The sequence below is a fragment of the Pararge aegeria genome, chromosome 18 (assembly GCF_905163445.1).
Source record: "Pararge aegeria chromosome 18, ilParAegt1.1, whole genome shotgun sequence".
Classification (NCBI taxonomy): Eukaryota; Metazoa; Arthropoda; class Insecta; order Lepidoptera; family Nymphalidae; genus Pararge; species Pararge aegeria.
The window spans coordinates 17,120,625-17,125,741 of record NC_053197.1 but is presented as its reverse complement, the minus strand read 5'-3'; positions in this window follow the sequence as shown (position 1 = coordinate 17,125,741).

Below are 5,117 nucleotides of genomic sequence, written 5' to 3'. Positions count from 1 at the left end.
AAATAACCGAACTTTTAAAGAAAGAGGTTATCATTTGTATGCAATTTTAATGTCTCTTAGCTCATAATCGAATTACTTTTTGGATGTTTGTATGTCCGTCCCTTTGTCTCAGTAACGGCTCGAGTTCTCATGATGAAACTTTAAATACTGAATACTCAATTGTCTTCTATTTCTGTGTGAATTTCAAGATTTAGTTCTGAGCAATAACTCTTTAAATCGTGATTTTCAAAGCTGCTTAAAATAAAATGTTTTTTTTTCATTCCACTACAAGTTAGCCCTTCAATTGCACCAGTTATTAACTTACGATGCAGGTTTAGATAGTAGCGGTTTAATCTTTTATTGGTATGGTAGTTATATTGAACCCGTACCTACACGTAATCGGTTTCTATGCGGCAACGTACCAGAAAGCTTGGCGGCGCGTTTTTTTTTCAGTAGCGTGCCACGGCCGGGGACTCTTACCAAACGAGAGCAGAAAAAATTCAGAAATTTCCTCCCCTATTGCAGAAAGCAGTATTAGGTACTTTATTATTATTCATGTTCTGATTATAAACCTTATTTTAGAGACGTCAAAGAATGTAATTTATGTGTCATTCTAAAATAATACTGCTTAAAGCAATGGTAGTAATCCCCCTACAATCGGTCGAAATATTAAATACCAGCTAATCCCGTGGGAACCGTTGTTTTCCCTCAGATGAAAAGCCTAGCCTGTGTTACTCTCCGTCCTTTCAACGAACTCTATGCCAAAAATCATCTTAATCGGTTGCTTAGTTCGGGCGTAAATGAAGGACAAACAAACATAATGTCTCATTTATAATATCAGTAAGGATTACGAGGTGAGTGGGTGAGTACGTGCGTACCAGGTTATAAGGGAACACAATAACACAAAGGCATGCGTTTGACAATGCATTTATTGCGAAAACCTTAACGTTATTAACATTTCATGTGTTAAGTCGGGTGCACACATGCGAGCTGTAACTGTATCCGTATATTACGCTTGAAACACGAGTGAATTGCAGAAACAAATGACTGGCGCCCGCAGGGTTAAATTGATTAGTTTACTCGCTAACGCCTGCTTATTATATTCGAAAGACAGGATCGAATTTGTGCTCATTCTTTTGATATCATTAAATATCGATCGACCATAGAGCCTTATAAAAGGGGGGGAAAGTACGGTAGTCTAATTTAGACTTGTTTTGATGTGAAATCACACATTATAGTGACAATTGATTGACGAAGAGAAAGTTGTTTTAAAATATAATGGCTAACATTATAATTATGATTATTAAAAATAGAACTAAAATTAGAGGACACACCTACCGCTGCTACGTAGATGAATAGTTGCTGATTCGGATGGATGGTTATCTCGCAAGGATCGCTACTAAGTGATAAGGCCGACTTTTGTACTCTACAATTTACTGCTTTTCATTTTGATGTTCTTAACGTTTGGTAGTGTTTAAATAAAGGGGATAAATCATGCAGCTGATAAACATTATCACAACTTCATTGGGGGGATGAGTAGACGCCAACTTACTAAGGATAACATTTGGACAGTTTGGGTTAGTTGGATTAAGGTTTAGTCCGTACCCCCCTAATGACATTAAGATCTCGTCCGGATGACGTCAGAATTCGCGCACCTCAAAGACGCTGTGCAGAGGTAGTATCTGTGTGTCCTACTTGGGATGCATTGGCTTCGTTTGTCGTGTCCCGATGCTATTCATCATGTACAAACGAAACGAAGCTACTTGGGTTACGACCATTACTCCGCTCGAGTTCTAAAATCTATGTATTTACAACAATTACAGTTACATTCCGCATATGAGCACTCCGCTTTATCAACAATATAATTTCACTTTGTTTACATAGCTTGGTATAAATAGGAATCTTCATTGAAATAAAATTATTACAAACTTTTTGTTAACTATAAGGCAATTTTATATCACATTGGTGGTTTAGGCCCGTTGTACACTGAAGTGACGGCTCGACATAGTTTTATTCAATTCAGCGCGCTGATGCTTTATGACATTAAAATCTGCACACACTCGTTAAGTTAACTGTAATTTGTTAACTACGATTATTTAAAGAGTTAAAATTTGATATAAAATACATCTCGTAAGTAGTTACGATATCACTGACATACAGAATTAGGCGTAGGTTTAAACGATTCGTACAATATATCTAATTTCCTTGAAATTTATGTTGTGCGTTGGTAATCATTATCAGTCAGTAATGTTAATCTGAAAAACAATAATGCCATACTTACATGATGACTTTGCTGCAAATAGTCGCTATAATGTAACCGGGGCCTTAAGGCTTAAGTCTTGGTGATTCAAAAGATTGCATTCGAGATCAAGATTCCAGCCTCTATTTTTCCCACGTATTCTTTAGGAAGGTTGGTAGAGTGATTTCATAAATGATAACATAACGATTAAATATTTTAAGGTTCTTAGCAAAACCGTGCTATTTTCTGATTTGAATTCCAGACGGTAACCCTAATACAGACTGAAAATAATTATTGTCTGTATGTATCTTTCAAAATAAATAAAATTTGACTATTTAGGTTAGGTGCCTTGTTCCCGAATAGTGAATATTTTAAATCTCGCAAGAGTGCAACCTAAAAATGTACTTTGACAGTTACCAAACGCTGCGACAGAAGTCAGTGGGTTAAACAACATTCCACCGACCTGACACTGTATAGAAAAACATCTAAACCTAAAACTATCCCAACAATATTATACCTAGCAATCTCAATAATTGTATATTATTAAATAAGTTTATAATTAAATTAAATTGACTATTTATAATATTATGCTTAATTCATATAAGGCAGGTTTTGAAACAGTTTTTTTTCTTATTTTTTTGTATCTACAAACCGGTCCAACGAGCGTCAACGAAGAAATTTGGCATTAGACAACCAAGGTATCCGCAATCTAATTAAAACACGTATATGTTTGAGTTGCGGATGGGTAGCTCGTCCACCATGGGCCAACGCACCGTACTACAACGTAAGACGTATCCAGACGAACCAGGCAATCATTGATCTATCCGTAAATGGAGAAAAATTAAATTGCTTGCATATAATTACTTTATTAGTTCAGGTTCATCACTTTTCCGGAAACACCCTGACATACACAGTTGGTCTGTGTTGTTTTTTATTCCACTGCGACAACACTACCCTGTTACGAGTATGGTATTTATATTTAACCCATACATCTAAACAATTACTACGTGGCACCACCGTACCGGAACGCTAAATATCTTGGTGGCACGTCTTTTTCGTGAGGGTGGTAAGGGTAATTAAAGCCACATCTAAATACCAGAGACATTGACATACTATAAATTCCAGAATTGCCCCAGCCGAGGATCGAACACGGTACCTGCAATTTATAAGACTACACAGCTCTCACCACTTAGCCATAGGGCCAACGTAAGGTGGTTAATTTAAATTGACAGATATATGCTAACTGCATTGTCGTTTGTTTGCTTGAAATATTAAACAACGGGCATTGACCCTTTGTCTCTTACTAGACTTCTCCGTTGGCGGCCGTTGGACCGCGATGGGCACGCTAAGCTAGGGCATATCTCGTAATTGTGTTTAATATGACGCGATTGTTGGACTAAGTACACTATCATTATAAATTGTCATTGGCTTGTCATTATCGTTAAAACTACTGACATGAGAATAAAAATATCCTAAACTACAAAAGAAAATATTTGTGTAGCTTAAATATATATTAATAGATGTGAAAAGAATTTCTAACTTGTGCTCTATATAACGTTTATGAACTAATATAAAAAATATTAAATAGTTTTATTTTAAATACAGTTTAAGGCACAATTCTGTTTTGACACATCTCTATATTTTGTTTGTTTTCTTTTTAAACGAAATGTATTTAAATACATTTAATAAAATATATATATTCATTAGTTAAGTACATCGACATTATCGTATATAAAACATTATTATTTCACTTTGAACTTGTCGTGGACAAGATGAAAAGAAATGCATCTACTTATAGTTTAAACATATAAGTTATCAGTTAAAACTTTAAGTTACAAAATATAATTACACTTACGCCAAAAAGGGCTATCTGTAAAATGCATCCTCAGACATTTATGTGTAGGTATCAATAAATATGTACTTGCATGACGTCATAATAAATATGCTTACTCAATGAATTCCAGCTTCATTTTTAATACAAAGTAGATTTAGTGGCGTGAAATACGGATTGTGTAGATATGTGAAAGTATTTCTCAATTCCATGTGAATTATACATGCCGGCAGTCGGGCCACATTAATTGCACCAATCGAAAGTATTCGACGATACTCTGGGCACAGTTGCCAACGAAATACTCGCTTTATAACGTAAAAAATAAGTAATTCGTACCACCATAAGTATAACTTATATCGTAACCCCAATCAGTCGGAACTGTCTATTTGGAATGAATCGAACGAATACAAAAAATAACGTTATGGACACTTTTAAATAATCTCAAGTCAATACTCAAAAATGATATTAACAAAAAAACGGCGGAAGCGGATACAAACGAGAGAGTTAAGAGATCGAAAATTTAAGTGAAATGTTATATTTATATTGCGATTCTGGGTTTTTACTGCCAGCGCATATATTCCCACGGAGGCGATTGAAACCTCGTCAGTCTCTACTTGTGACAGGCGATTAAACTACACAGTGCGATACTACGGGAAAGCGCATTGCAAAAACTCCATAAGTTTTTCAGTGGGCTGCAAATATCGAACAATAGGAAGAAACCGTCTCACTCACACCGGCGCCTCCCGCCGCTTCGCCCGCTTTCCAACACCGCGGAGATAATTGTCGTGGATAACCATCATTTGCATTGTTCGCGCTCTGGAGAAAATTAATCGGCCCACATTCGATCGGCCGGTGAAAGAAGTCGGCAACGCGCCCCGTTTCGGCGCTGGGTGCTGTACAACCGTTACTTAAACCGAGAGAATTCTTCGGCACCGGATGGCTCGTACACACACTACCGCGCGTCGGTCGCACTCGCGAAGGTTCCGCTGCCGATGTTTATTTACGAAACAAATTTGGCGTCACCCGCCCTCATATTACGCATCCATTCCGTTAACTTCTAGCTTACAA